The sequence below is a fragment of the Mustela putorius genome, unplaced genomic scaffold (assembly GCF_011764305.1).
Source record: "Mustela putorius furo isolate JIRA1106 unplaced genomic scaffold, ASM1176430v1.1 tig00000577_pilon_pilon_pilon, whole genome shotgun sequence".
NCBI lineage: Eukaryota > Metazoa > Chordata > Mammalia > Carnivora > Mustelidae > Mustela > Mustela putorius.
The window spans coordinates 6,394,792-6,412,650 of record NW_025421421.1 but is presented as its reverse complement, the minus strand read 5'-3'; the positions used below and the strand labels follow the sequence as shown (position 1 = coordinate 6,412,650).

The 17,859-nt window shown below is 49.4% G+C and overlaps 1 protein-coding gene across 13 annotated transcripts in view; it reads left to right on the top strand.

Moving 5' to 3' along the window:
- Window positions 1-17,859, top strand: part of SGMS1 (sphingomyelin synthase 1) — a 266,380-nt gene that overhangs the window by 85,541 nt on the left and 162,980 nt on the right. For 6 of the 13 annotated variants that reach the window (XM_004764115.3, XM_004764112.2, XM_004764114.2 and 3 more), the window contains one exon: window positions 301-348. The exons of 5 other annotated variants lie outside the window; for them this stretch is intronic. The gene's annotated coding sequence lies outside the window, so the exon portion shown is untranslated. Of the gene's footprint in view, window positions 1-300; window positions 349-12,574; window positions 12,692-17,859 lie in introns of those variants that run through there. 2 more of the 13 variants (XM_045081448.1, XM_045081447.1) reach the window with 1 other exon arrangement.

Below are 17,859 nucleotides of genomic sequence, written 5' to 3'. Positions count from 1 at the left end.
TATAGTCTAATATTCTCTTAACTATATGTGTTTGGTTCATTTTCTTTGCTAATCTTTTTTTTTTTAATTGACTGAAGTTTTTGATTTGTGTTCTCATTCAGTATTTTTTTCTCCATGGGTTTGGAATGCATTCTGTTTCTCTTCTTCTGTGATTGCCCTGAAAGTACACTGTACCTGCTTCACAGTTTTGAACTCAGTCCATAGCTAAAGTCTTACCATCCCCTCTGAGAACAGTACGAAACTTGTAGGACACCTAGTGAAGAATGTCTTTGTTCTCATGCCTTCCTTTCTCTATTTCAGTTCCGTGTTTTGCCGGACACGTCAGACTATGGTCACCCTTTAGAGATGGTATGTTTAACTTCATACGTTCACCATATCTTGTGTCTTTTCCTTTCTTCTGTTCTGTACCTTTCATCTACCTCCTTTGGAATTGTCTTCCCTCAGAATCACTGGGCAGTAGTTTCTCTTGATGTTGGTTTATGAGAATGTGTGTTCGTGTTGCTGTTCCGGTTCTTAGCAGACTATCGCTGCCTGCTGGCATTGTGGACATACCACTCATTGTCCTGTGGCTTTCGTTCTTGTTCTTGGGAAATCCACTGTTAGGTCTTTTTTTGGTCATTCTTTGGTAAATGACTTGGTTTATTTTGAGATCTGTGTGCGGCTTTTTGCGTTTTATCCTGTATTGTTATGTGTTTGTATTTGTTATGTGTCATGTATCTGTAGATTCATGCCATTCATTGGCTCTCAAAATTTCCCAGCCGTTGGTGCTCTGAACGCTGTCACTCTCCCGCTCACTCGATTTGTTCCTTCTGGTTTTGATAAGCAGATGTTAGAGCTTCTTTTTTACTTCTCCATGTCTTTTAATTTGTAATTGGTATTTTCTTCCCTGTCCTTTTTTTCTGTTTGATTCTAGGTAATTTCTTAAGATTTAGCTTCCAGTTCAATAATTTTCTTTTCAGTAGTGTTGAATTTTTTTTTAACCCATCCTTTGAGTTTTTAATTTCAATGAAAATGTTTCTTAGTATTTTAACAAATATTTAATTTATTTATTTGAGAGAGAGGGAGCACAAATAGAGGCAGAGGGAGAAGCAGACTCCCCACTGAGCAGAGAGCCTGATATGGGGCTCCATCCCAGGATCTTGGGATCATGACCTGAGCCGGAGTCAGGCACTTAGCTGACTGAACCACCGAGGTGCCCCTAATTCTTCATTTTGAAAAGCTTGATTTCTGCCTCAGGTCTGCCTGAATAAATATATATATATAAAGATTTTATTTATTTGACAGAGAAAGACACAGCGAGAGAGGGAACACAAGCAGAGGGAGTGGGAGAGGGAGAACCAGGCTCCCCACCGAGCAGGGAGCCCGATGCAGGGCTCGATTCCAGGCCCCTAGGATCATGACCTGAGCCAAAGGCAGATGCCCAACGACTTAGCCACCCAGGTGCCCCTGCCTGAATATATTTAATGGTCTCTTTTTTGCTTGCTCATTTTTTCCCTGTCCATCTTTCATGTCTGTATGCAACACCAAACAGAGTTGTTTCATATTCTGTATTGGATAATGCCGATATCTGAAATCTTTGGTGGTGTATATCTGTGTTTGTGGCTTGTTTCCTTGTGTCCATGGTGAGTATTGATAATGTGCTCATATTTGTTTGAAAATTTTATGTCAGAATTCTGAGGTCTTATTGAAATATATGTGGGTTTGTCCTCAGAGCCAGGAAGATGCTACAGAACCAGCACCACATTCGTTTCCTTTGGGAATCCTGGTTTTTGGTTGAGTTCTCCCTCCCTGCTGAAAATGGGGGGTTCCAGATACCCCATCCCATTGCTGTATTCACCCCACCTCCATGAAAACTCCCGCTCTCTTCTTCGCTCAGATTTCAGTGTGCCATCCCTGCCGTGTTTTCCTTGTGTTTGTTTCTTTGTCTGGAGTTAGCCAATGTATGAAAAGTATTCCTCAGATTAATTTTTAAAAAGATTTTACTTATTTATTTATTTGACAGAGTGAGAGAGGGTGCGTGCACCCAAGCTTTAGGGGAGGGGCAGACAGAGAAGCAGGCTCCCTGCTGAGCAGGGAGCCCAATGTGGGACTCGATCCTAGAACCCTGAGATCACGAGCCAAAGGCAGGTGCTTAACCAACTGAGCCACCCAGGTGCCCTCCTAAAATTAATTTATCCAGAATCTAATTCTAGCATAGCAGATGGGCCCTGCAAATACCCAGTCCACCATAATTTCTAAATTTTTGGTACCCAAGCACTGAACTGACTTCACAGTAAGTTTTCTGTATGTGCCCTTTATCAATTTTCTTCAACTCTTTATCTGGTACATTACCTACGGCCAGGAAATACTGCAGGAGCCATCTCCTTGAGAGCTTCCTAAACTGTCTCGATACTCACATCACACATTCATAGCCTTAAACTTTTGCCTGGTTGGTGGTTTTTGTTTTTTTTTGTTTGTTTTTGTTTTTGTTTTTTTAGTCCTAGTTAATCTACTAATCTACTAATACTAGTTCATCTACTGATATTCACTTCCTTGGAAATTCAAATCTCAACTTTTGGAAAAACTCAAAAGCACAGAGTTTTTATTCAGTACTCTTTTCTCCCGCTGCCCAGTCTGTTTCCTGTTAGTGGGTCATTTTTTTTTTTTTAAAGATTTTATTTATTTATTTGACAGAGATCACAAGTAGGCAGAGAGGCAGGCAGAGAGGGGGGAAGCAGGCTCCCTGCTGAGCAGAGAGCCCAATGCGGGGCTCGATCCCAGGACCCTGAGATCATGACCTGAGCTGAAGGCAGAGGCCTAACCCACTGAGCCACCCAGGCGCCCCGTCATTTTTCTTTTTATCCAGAATCCCAGGTATAGAAGATTCAGTGGTAGATCTCTCTGTGGATGCCTTTCTTCCTCATGCCACGTGTAGAAAACAGGTGTTTACTGCTGTGGATTAGAAGCATTGTCTCCACCCCCCCCACCCGTCTTTACTTTTGCATATCCCTTTAATAGGCACAGAAAAGAGCATGAAGTCTTTGATTGGTAACATTTCAAGTTGCCTTGGACATCGGTGCAGGAAAACGTTTTGTTTCAAAATGGATGCCAACCGAGGCTGCTGATTTCATAGTTTTTAAATTCATTTAGCAGCAGAATAATCACCTTGGGCAACCACACTCTGACAGGTGCATGTAGGTTACAGCTTGGGGTTGGAAATTACAGGGAGGACTTTTGTAATAGCAGTGTAGTCATAAAAAGGCAGACCCCGGAATCGTTCCTGGGAGGCACTGATCTCTGTGGCCAGACATTCTCTGAAGGACGGCCTGTGCCTACCAGCTCAGTACTTTCCCTTGGACACCAAAGGCGTCAGATGATTAGTGGCTTTTCCTCCCTTGGATGCAGTGACTTAGTCTCTGTCCTCACGTTTTAGATCATTGTTGGCTTGTCAGTTCAGGCACTAGGAAAGGTTGTGGTTAGCTAGCACTCCAGAAGCTTCTACCAGAGAGCCGGGCAGGAGATGCAGAAGAGCTGGGGAAGCTTCCCGAGGAAGCAGCCCCTGTCCCCCGTCTTCCTGGGCCCTGGGGAGTGATTGGGTGGATCGGCCACTGGCCCTTTGGACTTCCCCATTCTCCTCTTTTACACTGAACATGTGTCCTTGGGAAGGCCGAGATTTGGATCCTTAGCATGATTCTAACAGTTTGCCTGAATGTGGTTTCTTGTGGCGAAGTCTGGACTTTGGTCTGATCAGAGGATGCAGAGAGACAGCCCAGGAACGTGCTCTCTCACATGTCCTTCTCAGGAAGGGTGTGAAGGGTGGGCCTTGACAGTCACTGCCAAGATGAGTCTGCTCACCAGCTCTGTCGCGTGGCCTGGAGCAGTGCTTTGCGGTATGTGCCCTGCGCCCCGTGTCTCATGACCTTGGTCCTAATCCGGCTTGTCTAGACCACCAGCGGTTGGCGTCTCCTCTCTCTGACTCAGCACGGGGACACTCGGCCATTGGTAACATTTTCCTCCATTCCCACATGAGGTAATGAACTTGTCTATTTCTAAATAAGGTTTCGAAAAGCGAGCTTATTTTTAGCACCTTCTTCTCTAACTTGACCTCCCTCCTCTTCAGCAAATTTACATCTGAACACTTGTCACATCCTTTATTGGATGCCTTCAGAAAGGCCACAGACGATTTTGATTTGCCTTTTTCCCAGTCTGGGTGTCCGGGGTTGGCAGCGTGGTGTGGAGGGAATCATACTAGGTTCATCGGTTGCCAGAGAGCCTGGGTTCAAGCTGAAGTTCTGTTCGAAGTCTGTAGGACTTTGGTTAATTGCTTAGTTTCTTCTGGATTTAATTTTCCCACCTAATAGCTACCTGAATCAGTTCAGGTGCTAGAGCAGTAGTTCTCCTGTGTTTTGCTCTTAAGAAGTCCTTTATACTCTTAAAAACCATTGAGGACCCCAAGGAGCTTTGCTTAGGTGGGTTCTATCTCGCATTTATGGTTGGTGGGAAAATCTCCCCCGAGGGCGTTCCCCATCCTGAAGCGTAAAGCCTGTGCGTGTATTACCTTACATGGCAAGAGACCGCAGAGGTGCTGAATTCAGCTAAGGATCTTGAGATGGGGAGAGAATCCGGAATGATCTGTGTAACCACATCACCACCAGGATCCCTGTAAGGGGAGGCAGGAGGGCAGCAGGGGGGCGGAAACAGAGGTTGAGGTCTTGCCATTGCTAGAACAGTGGCACGTGTGCGGCCAAGGAGCCCACGCAGCCTCTGGGAGTGGCCAGTGGTATGTTTCCCCCCCGGAGCTCTGGGAGGAGCTCAGCCCTACCAACACCTTCATTCTGGCCCCATAGGACTCGTTTTTAGATTTCTGATCTCCAGAGCTACAAAATAATCTGCATTATTTTAAGCCACCATAAAGTTCAGTTAAATTTAAATTAAAAAATAATTCATTTAAAAATAACAAACCATTATAGGTTAGCCTAAATTACTTTTTTGGGGAAAATAAAATTTCCTAACTAGTAGTGATAAGACTAGCACTGCTTTACATTTTGTAAATTTCTTTAATTCAGCCTTAATAGGAGATGGACGCTCACATCAGCTCCTGCCTTCAGTCTCTTGTGGCCTCAGATGTCACATAGCCTCTAAACACTTTCCTGTATGCTCATGAGAGTGAGAGGCAGGTCAGATCTTAGTGTTATTATTAAAATAGTTATGGCTTGGGGCGCCTGGGTGGCTCAGTCATTAAGCGTCTGTCTTTGGCTCAGGTCATGGTGCCAGGGACCTGGGACAGAGTCCCACATCAGGCTCTCTGCTCAGTGGGGAGCCTGTTTCTCCCTCTCCCCCTCCCCCGATTGTGTTCCCTCTCTCTCTGTCAAATAAATAAATGAAATCTTCAAAAAAAGAAGATTCATTCTTTAAAAAAAATTTTGGTTCCATGGATTGCCTAAAAGGGGTGTGGCATCTCCCAGGGGTCCCCAGATCTACTTTCGGAACTTCCGGGCTAGGCAAGTGCCCCGTGACCGCACCTAGCTGCAGAGGATGCTGGGAACAATGTTCTCATGCTGGATGCCAGTTACAAAAGTGGGGGTTCTGTTACTAAGAAAGAAAGGGAGAATGGATATTAAGGCATATTTAGGATTCTTGAATTCTTATTATATCAGATTTTGATGCACATAGTAGGTAGGTAATCACCACAATGTTGGTTTCCCTTCTCCTTGCCAGGAAAGATGGGCATTTTGCTTCGACTGCATCCTTTAGAAATAGCTACGACAGGGCACAATGGTATGTAGGCAGAGGCATAATTGCAGCAAATTGCATTTTTAGCATTTGTAGATAAATTACATAAGACATCTTTTGTTTGGTGCTCACAGGCAGCTTTTTGATATCTTGTTTGGGTCTTTTGAACTCAACAATATGCTTCCTTTCCTTGGGTAGGAGGAAATGCGGAATTGAAACGAGATTCAGACTAGCGTTGATTCACAGTTCTTCTTCATGGGTTTGGAAACACAGGGGCGTGACATTTCCTCTGGTTCGTTCTGTAAACAGTTCCTACTGATCCCTGGCAACATTCCGTGGCTGAGGGATAACCCAGTTCCAGTTTCTGATGTGAAAGAGCAGTTAGGAATATTGGTGCTCATCTACGGCCATACCACCCTGAACGCGCCCGATCTCGTCTGAGCTCGGAAGCTAAGCAGGGTCGGGCCTGGTTAGTACTTGGATGGGAGGAATATTGGTGCTCAAAAGCTTATTAAAAGATGAAAACAGTTGGGGCTTAAGTGGCTTAATTTTGAGCTTGATACAAGGCTCGGTATCTAGCCCACTAATTGATGACCGTGTTTGATAAATTCTCAGCACCGTCCTCATCTTTAAGTCAATTACTGTGATACGTTTTGGGCACGTGAGAGCTTGGGAGATTCTTTTACATCTTAGTGTGTGGTCTTGAACCATATCCCAGACCGCTGGGGTGGGGGCAGCTTCGTGTCTTTGACGCCTCGGATTGTCCGTTGGGCAGACGAGCGGACCGGGAGGGGGAGCTTTGGTGTGGGGTAGAGGGCACAGAAGAAGCACGGGCGGTAATTTGAGAGCCTGATGCATGTGTCCCGGGAAGGTGTCCTTGTCCGGGAGCCCCACTGGGGTGGGTGTTGTGGGGGCCAGAGGGACTCACTGGTGTCTGGTGAGCTTTCTGAGCTGGAGCTGAGAAGAGCGGTTTTCCTTGTTTTGCTGTTTGTCTCGGTGGAATCTGGGGTGAGAACGAGACTGAAAGCCCTTGGGTGGAACCTGCCAGTCCTTAGCACCTCGCCTGGGACGACTTGGGGTCCCAGCCTTGTCACGGTTGCTTTGATTACCCGTGTACGGGCACGATAGAGAAATTGTAAGTGAAACCAGTGGAAGGGTGACCCCAATAGCTCTTGAATATCTTTCGGGTCATGATTACCTAGTGGTTCTCCACTGGGTACCAGCTCTCCCTGAGATTTGCTGGGTCTTCCAGGAGGGGAGAGTGTGTCTGACTCCCGTGCCCTCCCCTCTCCTCTTCAGGGGCTTACGGTCATGACCGCTGTCCCCCCAGTCTGCCGACGGGCGGTGGGGGTCAAGATGCTAGCTAAGAGAAGGCCATGATTACAAGCCATGTAGTGATTCATTGCAACAGCTAGTGGTTTTGAAAGTATGGACTGGGAGAATTTTCTGGTACTTCCAAATAATTGCAATACAATGAAGATTGCAAAAGAAATAGCGTTTTGATGTGGGAGTTCCTGCATTCATCACTAAATGTGAATGCATCCTATGTGTAAGGGGCCCGGCTAGTTCAGGGCCAACAGGGGCTTACCTGTCTCCCCAGCTCTTCAGTGAGCCTCTGGGCTGCCCTGGTAGCTGGCCCTCGGAGGCCCTCACACCCTGCTCCTTGCTGCCTGCACAGGCAGCTCCTGGGGTGTTCAGGAGAGAGTATGTGATGGTTTAGGCAAGCATAGGGTCTTTCTGGAAAGAGGCAGAATTTGCAGCAAGCAAGTTATTCCGTGTCTCCTTTCTTACTGGTGTCATAGCTGACGTCCACAGCACCTGCTGTAAGGCTCACCTCCATGTGAACTCCCGGTCAGAAGTCCCTAGACGTGAAGTCACGCAGGTGGAGCCTGGCCTTTCCCTTCCTCTTCTCCTCGAGGGCAGCTGCTGGTTTCCCAGCAGGTCCCAGACCGGCCCAGTCCCCAGCTCCGTCACGATGGGCAAGTCTTGTTTCTCACCCCCTCATTTCAGCTCCTCTGTCCGGTCCCCGCCCCCTAGATCTGCGGGCGTCCTACTCTTTGCTTTGGCTCCATCGTGCGCTGAGTCTTGAAATGGACCTGCTGTCTTGGGGCTCTGAGCGGTCTTTCCCACTGAGACCCGTCGGTCTTGGTGCACTCCCTTGTGCCCCCCCCAGCACATGTGCCGTGCATGGAGCTGCGCCTTACACGGTCACGAAACATTTCCCGACGGACACCAGGGATTGGGGAGGTGAGTCAGAGCGTTGGGGCTGTTGGTACAGAAGCGGGGAGAGCACACGGGAACCAGCAGTAGAGATCACCACCTGTAAAGGTGTGTGTAGGCTCCAGGGAGAACGTTAGCAGGTAGCAGGTGGTGATGGAGGCCCTCTGCCCTGGAGGCCTTGTGGGTGTGAGCCCCTCCCATCAGAGGAAAGCCAGCTGCCAGCAACCGGCCAGAAGCCTCGAGGGGTTCCTGTGTCCCCGCTTCCCAGTGGGATTCCACTGCACCTGGCCTAAGCTGCGCACGCCTCTGTAACTAAAGGTCTCTGTTGGTGGAATTTGACCCAGTGTGGCAGGTGGTTGGAAGGGAGTTTTGGAGGCCATAGGTGTCTCTCAGGTGACATCACATGGGCACTTGTCAATTCTGTATTTTTTGGGCCAGGCTCTGGACCTCAGATCAGCTGTCCTGAGCTCTGCAGGCTTGTTTGGATTCTGCTTTAAGAATTTGTGGACTGTAGAGGCACCTGGGTAACTCTGTTGATTAAATGTGTGACTCATGATTTCGGCTTGGGTCAAGATCCTCAGGGTCATGGGATTGAGCCCCATGTTTGGCTCTGTGCTCAGCGTGGAGTCTGCTTGGGATTCCCTCTCTCCTCTCCCTCTGCCCCTCCCCTGCTCATGTTCTCGCTTGCTCTCTCTAGAATAAGAAAAAAAAAATTAGCATACTCAGTGCTCAGTGGCTCTGGTACTAGATTTCCTGCTCCCACAGTGAGGCCTCAAACACCGAGTCTGTGTGTGAGGCTGGACCCAGGGACCTGTGTGGTCCAAACCAGACTGTGTTTGAATTTTCCATGTGCTCTTCTCCTTCGTGGCTGGTACTGGTCACAGTTGGTCGTTGTGCGTATGTGTTTTTCTCAAGGCAGGGCATAGCACTCTCCCATTCACCCTTGTGTCCTGTCACCCACCCTGGGCTTGGTGTAGAATACAGAAGGGACAGGACGGATACCCAGCCTGCAAAGTGAACTCCTTTGTTAACAGTGGTTTGCACACAGGGCCTGAGGATAGATACCTGATGTTTAATTTGGTCAAGAGAGAGGGCAAAAAGAGTCTTCCAGCAGCAGTAATGGTTATAAAACCACAAAGGTCTTTTCCAGAATAGGTGCTTGGAAGGAGCAGATGGATGCCCTGGTTGTGGTGGTGGTTGCACAAATCTGTACAAGTGATGAAGTGTTATAGAACTGTGCAAAACAAAAAAGACAGCACAGTAACCAGAAACATGTCAAAACTAGTAGAGTAGACTAGTTTTGAGTAGAGAGTTTGAGTTTCCCAGAGTTGACTCTGGGAAAGGCCTGTCATTGGGTTCAAGGCTTTGGGCCGGCATCTGGTACTGCTGTTGATAATTGTGCTGTGGTTGTGGAGGATTGGGTGCGGGGGCTTGAGGAGGGACACGTGGGAACCCTGCTCTTTTTGCAACTGCATCTTGAGTCTAAAATCATTTCAAAAGTCAAAAAGTGAAAAACAACGAAATACCGCTTCCTATGCATGAGAATGGTTAAACATCAGAAGAAACAAAGCCAGGCACTAACGAGTCCGTGCTGCTGGCGGGCTCCTGGGACAGGTGGCTGTGGCAGCTCTCTGGGGGGCAGTGAGGTGGTTTCTGGCCACGTCAAGCTTCTGTACCCCAAGTCAACTGGCAGTTCTGCCTTGACGAACCTGCCCGAGAGGAAGGAGAACCCGAAAACCTGGAGGCTTTCTTCATGACTGCCGCAAACTGGGAAGCACTGAATTCTCCTTCAGCTTGTAATGGGTGCACGAGCTGGGATGTTTTTCGGCGGAATGCTCACTCTGCCATGACAGGGACACACACTGTTCCTGGAATGATTCTCACATGTATTATCCGTTTTGTGAAAGAAGCCAAACTCAGAAAGGCACATCCTGTTTGACTCTCAAGGGTCTGTGCCGTGTGTTCCCATGTCTCGTGGCGTTCTGGCCGAGGCTGAAGGACAAGGTCAGAAGACAGATGGGTGGTCATGAACGGGCAGGCGAGGCTTCACTTACAAAAGGCATAGGGAGCTCTTTGGAATGGATGAAATGTTCTGCATCTTGATGGTGAGGTGATTACGTGTCTGTATGGTTTGGACAAAAGTGAGAAAGGTGTGCGCTAAAATAGATGGGTTCCTGCGTAAATGACGTCTGAATAAATCTGACTTTAAGATGACACCAGCAGCAGCAACAAAAGTAAATAATTAACGATGAGCTTTGGTTTGACACCCACGAGGACAGCTGCATCTGCTGCTTGTCTGTGTTTGGGTAAGGACGTGCTGGGTCCTCCGTGGTCCAGGATGGCTTGTCGGGACTCTGGCCTCTAACCATTCCCACAGGGGCGAGTGCTCTACTATTTGTAAAACATGGAGGTTCAAACAAGAGCTTTTGTTCGAGCTTTAGTGGCGGCAGTCGGAGGCACGTGTCACGATGTGAACATGAATCCAATGTCACTCTGTCTCTTCTCCTGGCTCCTTCACCATTAAAAGTGTCATTAATGGGGCGCCTCGGTGGCTCAGTCGGTTAAGCGTTTGCCTTCGGCTCAGGTCATGATGTCAGGGTCCTGGGATTGAGCCCCGTGTGAGGCTCCCTGCTCCGTGGGGAGTGTGCTTCTCCCTCTCCCTCTGCCCCCACCCGACTCGTGCATTTTCTCTGTCTCTCTCTCTCAAATAAATGAATAAAATCTTAAAAAAAAAAAAGTGTCATTAACAGAGCAGACAAGGTTTTGCATTGTTTTCCATCTCAGCCGTAACTGTGCTGAGATCTCCCCCGCCCCGTGAGTTATAAAATGTCCCATCAGGTTCAGTGTGGTGGGAGGGGGGAGGGCTCTTCTCAGCGCCATAGCCCCTAGTCCAATTTAAATATAACTCGCAAATGTTGGCCGCCGGAACTGAAAGGTCCAGACTGGAAATGAGAAGATCCGGAGTGGCGAAGTGCTGTCTCCCAGTCATCCACAGCCTTTGTAAGTCAGAGTCCGAAGTTGATTTTGAAAGGAGATTTCCACAGTGGGCGCCTGGCTGTGATTTCGGGGAGTGACAGGTACAGGGCCCACTGGCGAAGCAGACAGGTGGGTAAGGCTTGTCAGATGACAGCAGGCTCTCCCAGCAGAAGATGCCTCATTCATTTGAAATCGGTGCTCCCTAGATTGGTTTGGAATTAGTATAATCCAGTAATCATTTCTTTCTGGCTAGGGAAAACAGCTTGCTGTTCCCAGGGAGCTTCCTATCCCCCAGGCCCTGCACAGCCCAGTAGATCCTGTCCTGGAAGAGAGCCCAGGGGAAGAGGCCCAGACCCGAGGGGTGGTGCTTGAGGTGGGGCCTTGATGTGTAGGTGGGATTGAGTTTGGTGTAGCAAAGAGAAAGCCCAGGCTGTTCAGGCAGAAGGAGCTGAGTGCTGGGGGCGGGGGGGGGGGGGGGCTTTTATTTTTGCTTTTAATTAATTTTTTTCTCCAATTATGAAAGCTTTTGTGGTCAGGGAATCATGACCTGGACACTGGGCAAAGAATTTCTTCCCTCCCTCGATGCCTACCTAAGAGTTAAGATAAAAGTATTACATTTGTAGTAAATACTGAGTATCCAAAAAGATGAAAAATTTTAAGTCATTTACCACTTTTTCATCCGGATCTGTTTCTCTTGCTGCTCTCCTTAATCACCGCAGTGTTTGTGTGGGGAAGCGCACAATTATTATCAGGCTTCTGTGGGTCAGGGGCCCGACATGGGTCTCGTGGGTTAAAATCAACATGTGAGAGGCTTCGAGTCTTGCCCGCCTTCTGCCTCTTTTCTTTGATGTGTGGCCTCTTCCTCCATCGTGTCCATGACCACTCCTCTGCCATCAAAGCCAGGACAGGGTCTCTGATTCTAAGGACCCATAGGATTACACAGGGCCCACGGGAGAATCCTGGGTTCTGCTGCCGTCTGAGTCTCCTCAGCGGATCCCAGCTGCAAAAGCCGTTTGCCGAGTGAGCTAATGTCTTTACACCTGCAGGAGGGTTAGGATGGAGGGAACACGGGGGCATTACTTTGCCCGCTACCTCCTCTCACCTTTCTTCTTCTTCTTTTTTTTTTTTTTCCTTCCCTGCTGGTAACTATTTGGACACCAAAGCGAGTATAAAATTTAAAGAAAATTTTATCTGTTTGACCAGTATGTCATGTTACATACCTTAAATTTCTTTCCTTTATTAGCCTCCGCCTTTGAAGCTAGACAAGAGTGTTCTAGTTAGCTGGTAGTGCCTTTTTTTTTTTTTTTGGAAGGTCACAGACAATGCTGGAGTGACCGTCACTGGACGTACGTCCTGACACATTTTTCCACACATGTCCATAGGGAAGATAGATTGTGTGGGCTGACAAGAGTATATGTGGGTTGTTAACGTTGAAAGAACATGAGGGATGAATCAAAGGGCGAAGGAATGTTGATGCAGAGGAAGTTCTTCAGGAGGGCCCGGGAAGGAAGCAGCATGGGCTGAGGGTTCATTCTGTGTGGTTCCCGCGCCACCGGACTGACTTCCTCTTTCTCGTTTGCTGTCTCACCGTGACACGGGTGAGCTGTTGTTGACTGCAGTTTGTTGAGCAGGGAAGTGAGCTACTGAGGCTCGGTCACGGCTCTAGGGTCCAGTCCCCAGACTGCATCCCACCTGCCGACGCTGGGGACACCATCTGTGTCAAGGACACTGGGGGCCCCTTCTGCCCCCTACATCTCCATCCTCCAGTGTGGGCTGCAGAGTGGTGGGTCTTTTAATTCTCTTAGATGGTTATACTCTAAGTTTTGGAGGGTCTCTTATGTACATTCTTACATGATTTTTACTTAAAAAAAAAATCTCACGGAATGAGCAACTTTTTTTTTTTTTGGTAGATTTTATTTAAGTTGTCTCTGGGCCCAGTGTGGAGTGCCAGCTCAGGACCCCGAGATGGAGAGCCGCGCGCTCCCTAGACCGAGCCAGCCAGGCACCCCGTGGCTATGGTTTTAGGTAGAGTTGCTGCCCTCCATGGCCCCCTGAGTGGCCTGGAGCCTGAGGTGGCCAGTGGCTCTTGACTAATGGCTGGGCTGCGGTGGGGGGTCATCCCTGATGGGATCTGTTGGGATGTAAGTCAGCCCCATCCAGGCTCCGGCTGAGCTGCGGCCTGGAGACCTGGTCAGAACACAAGTTCTCCTGGGAGGTGCCACTGGGGCACTCCATGCATTGAGGTCAGAGTCCCTGAGGATGGCATGAGGCCATGTAGGGCTGTTGCTCCCTGAGAGACCTAAGCGCGCATCCTTGCCAGCTTGGTCGGCCCAGCAGGCCCTGTGGGGGCAGGTGGCCGTGAACCGGCTCATTTGGGGAGGAGTGAGAGGCAGGTGGATGCTGCAGTAAGCTGCTTTGGGGACCAGTGACACCCAGGCTCGGGCCTTCCTCTCCTCTCTCGTACAGAATGGATCCTGTGGCTGTGTGCAGTTGTGTCGGTTGCCGCCCCGGAGGGAGTGGTGTTCTGGAAAGGAGTGTCAGGGCCGCCCGCCGGTTCACCCCTACTGCGGCTGGCCAGGGCCCAGGGCTGCGGTGCTGGGGGGCCTCCGACCTTGGGCAAGGCTGCACGTTAGGCAGGACACGGGCTGCCTGTGTGGGCTCAGCCCGGGGCAGCTGCAAGAAGGGAGGGGGAGGGGCCCTTCTGTTTGGCTTTGGCCTCTCTCTAGAAGCTTCCAGAGGGTTTCAATAGGGTTACAGGGTTCCTTAGGGAGACTTGACATGGGGCATGTGCGCGGAGGGTCTCCAGGACCTTCCGTGAGGGGAGGGCCTAGAGGAAGGACAGCAGACATGGATGGGGTGTGGGGGTTGGGGGGCACATGATCTTGCCCTGTTCCAGCAGCATCCTGGGCCTGCCAGCGGGGGTCGGGGCTGGAGCAGCAGAGCAAGTGGCCGGGCCACCCCGTGGGGCGTATGGACACCGGGTACTGGTTACTGTGCTGGGCAGGGATCTTGGAGTCGGCAGGGCTGCTGCTGGTTCATGGGTCGCAGCAGTCCCGAGCTCTGTGAGCCCCAGCCGGTGACATCCCTATCTTCGCCACCGGTCCGAGGAGTGTCTGGTCACTTGGTTCTCACAGGGGCGCAGCCTTAGGGGTAAGCGGGGCATGGGTGGGTCGCTCACTCTGCGGACACCTGCGCCAGGTTGGTGTGCGGAGGGAGGCCACCACTCACGTGGGAATCCTGTGCTGTGTGCAGGTCTTTTATTTCCTGCCGGAGGGAGTGGCTCCCTTTATCTCTGATTTTTTTTTTTTTTAAGTCTGATAACTTGGTACCAGCGGGATGTCCTGTACCCCAGGGCCTACTCTTCCTCCAGCTCCTTTTCTCTGGCTGCTGGAGCACGGTCTGTCCTCGACTGTGGGGCTCCAGGAGTAGCCACTTTTGCTTGCTGGGCTTCCCGTTTGGGGATGGCCCTGTCACATGGCATGAAAGTGAAAGCAGACCCACTGGGGACCTCATTATTGCAGTGTGGCCTGTTCCCGGGATCGGCGGGCACAAGGCACAGACGACACAGAGGGAAAACGCAGCAGTGTGTTCTCCTCGACAGAGAGCATGGGGAGCCGATGGGAAGGCCAAGTCTCTTCCCAAGTATTTTTTGACCTTTGCTGGTTTTGAGGCACTGGATATGCCAGTGTGGTCCTTGCCCCTGTGGAGATGGTTGGGAGCTTCCTGGGGTGGGGCAGATCTTGAATTGCTTTAACCCCAGGGGGGTGCAGGCATCCTAGGTGTGTACTATATAGTTTGCAGGAATACAGGTCAGGTCAGTCACCTGGCCCTGACTGTGGGCTACAGGAATGACAGGGAGGGATGCTGGGGACATGGGGAGGGTCTCCCCAGGCTGCAGGGACACCAACAAAGGCCCGGGGGCAGAAAGGAGTTAGGGACCTTAGAGAAGCTGAAAGCAGGCTAGTGAGCTCTGGGACCAGTGGTGGGGGTGGGGTCATGGGAATGATCAGAGGTGTGGGCAGGGCTGGACCGGGCCCGCAAGGGCCTGGACATGGAGAAGGGTTCAGATTTCGCTCCAGAGAGCTGTGGGAAGTGTGGGGCTGTTTAGAGAAGGCCGTGATATGATTACATGTGCATAAATTTTAAAAGATGACCCTGGCTTTTTCTTAGTGAGTATGCATGGGGGCTGGGCATGTGAAGGACATGGGGAGACAGGGTAGGGCTTTTGCGAGCATCCAGGCTTGAAAGGACAAGGCCTTGTGTTGCTTGGTAGGGGGGCACTGGAGATGAACATGGAGGAGTGTTGTGTTCATTGGATAGGGTGGTACGCGGCTGTCGGAAGAGGGGTGGCACCACCTGGGCAGAGAGAAAATTGGGGCATTCATGGTTTGGGCGGGGGAGTGTCTGTTGGACACTCTCCTTCCCCTCTGGGGACACGCTTCCCTTGGATATTGTGTGGCTTTGCTCCACGTCTCCCCTGGGGCTCTGCTTGGAGGGCCCCTTACTGGGAAGACCTGTGGGGCCACAGCGGCCACCTCCATCCCACCCCTGCTCTGTCTCCCTGTGTGGGCTGACAAACTGTGTGCTTGTTCTTTGCTTACAGTCCTTATCGTCCAGCGGGATGTGAGCTTCTTGAGGGCAGAGGTTTTTTTTTTTTAAATTTATTTATTTACTTAATTGACAGACAGAGATCACAACCAGGCAGAGAGGCAGGCAGAGAGAGGAGAGGAAGCAGGCTTCCCACGGAACAGAGAGCCCGATACGGGGCTCCATCCCAGGACCCTGGGATCACGATCTGAGCCAAAGGCAGAGGCTTAACCCATGGAGCCACCCAGAAGTTTTTAATCTGTGTTATTCCCTTTGTGTCCATGGTATCTAAGACAGTGCTTGGCATAAGTACTTGTTGAAGGAATGGTGACTTTGATTTGGGTTCTAGTTTTTGTATCTTTTCAGACTTGACTGACTTGTAATTAATGAGAGGGCAGAAAGAGGTGGACATTGGGGGGTGTGGTATTTGATACTCTACTGCTCATTTGACATATTAAGCCTTTTTTTTTTTTAAAGGCAGAATGAGTAGAAACATTTGATTTTTTTTTTTTTTTAAATTCAGTGTTAGGTTAGATGTGGTAGAAGAAAGCAACTGTGAAAATGTTTGAATATCACATAGTTTTTGTTCTTTACTAGTGAGTGTAGACAGTAGACACCTGGTTCTCCATCTGACACATCGTTCAGATTTGGGGATGAAATTATAACACTTTGAGCTTTCTCTAAGCTAATTGCTAGTTTTTCTGGAAGGGTCCATTGGCCTTTGATGCCTCCTTTATACTTTCTGGGGTAAGATGTGGAGGCTAGGCTCAAAACTCCCTGAAAGAGAAATCTGAGAGGAGCACCGGGTAAAACGCTCCTGTTAGAGATGTTGATGGATCCCTGGGTCGCTACCTAGCCAGCAGTTTGAAAATACCAATAGTTCAGAAATGTTTTCCTAAATTGTTAGGGCTTTTTGGGAATCGATCAACTGCTATTCCTTGTGAAACGGGAAATCTGCAGAATCGGTGCTCTGGAAGTGGAAGCAGTGTTTGGAGTAGTTCTGAGTGTAGCTGTTGGAGCCCAACCCCCCCTACCACCCCCCCTATCATCCGCTGGTTGTGTAACCCTGCACAAGTTACTCAACCCCTTCCTCTAAAATGGACATCACCAAAATTGTATTATGACTTGAGGGGTCAGGAGAAGACAAATATTCATTATTGTTAACATTTATAAGTTAACATAATTGATGTTCTTGCTAAGTGGAATTTGAGGGTGGAATGGTCTTAAAGAATGCTGAGTGTTAGGGTGTATCATTGGTCTGATCCGGTGTTCCCCAAACTTGCCCGAGCATAAGAATCTCCTCAGGGTGCTTGTTAAAAGTAGAGATTCTCAGGCACCACCCAGGCTTGCTGAATCAGATCTCCAGAGGAGGGGCCTGAGAATCTTGCTAGGTGGGCAGGGCGGTGACACAGCAGGACTCTGCGAGCCTGTCCTTGGTTGCAAAACTCTGCCTGGTGGATACCAGATACGTGTTTATGCTTGTCAGATTGTGTCCCAATTTTTAGACAGGAAATACGGTCAGTGTTCATATAGGCCATCTCATTCAGAATCTTCCTTAATCAGAGCAGATAGAACATGCTTCTGGGTTCCCAGGAACATGGGAGGATGCACAGTTACAGATAGCTTGGTGTTGGTGTAACTCACTCTGCTTTCTTGGCCGTTGTTCTTTCTCTTTGTAAAACCTGTACGATCTTGATAACTTGCTGCGTTAAATACAAAGATCAACACGGTCAGCGTATCCTGACAGCCGTCTGTCCTCCTGAGTCTCTGCGGCCTCAGCCACCCCGGGTTGTCAGGATGACAGTGACTGGGAACAGTAAATACACAGGGAGGTGACCCCCAGGCTTTGTTCGTCAGTGGCCAGGCAGGCCAGCAGCTTTGTTCTTTCCTCCTCTGAGGTCTGGGAACCAGGAAGGAACGTTTCACTTGACTGCTCTTAGGACAGCATGTTCTTAATCAACTGTTCTGGAAAAACAGTGTTTTGTTGTTTTCACACAAGCCCGCAAGTTCATTTCCCCTCTCTGCCCAGGCAGTAGCTAATCATTTCCCTCTCAGTGACAAAGGCAGATGAGCATCGGAGACTGATGCATAGGGCCGGGCCTTCTGCAGACCTTACGAGGGAGTTCACTCCTCCTCCTGAAGGAGTACGGGGCTCTCATTTTTCAGCGAGGTAGCACCCCCCCACCCAGCTGGGGTTGGGGGTGGTGGTTCTCTCACAGGATTCTAGGAAGGTTTGAGAATTTTCCGGCAGCCATGTCTGGGCTATGGTTTCGTGCTGATCTTTTAGTCACCTTATTTTCCGTTGCACGTAACTATCCATTTGCGTTATCGTGGGAGAGATTGATTTGTGCTGAGACTCTTATT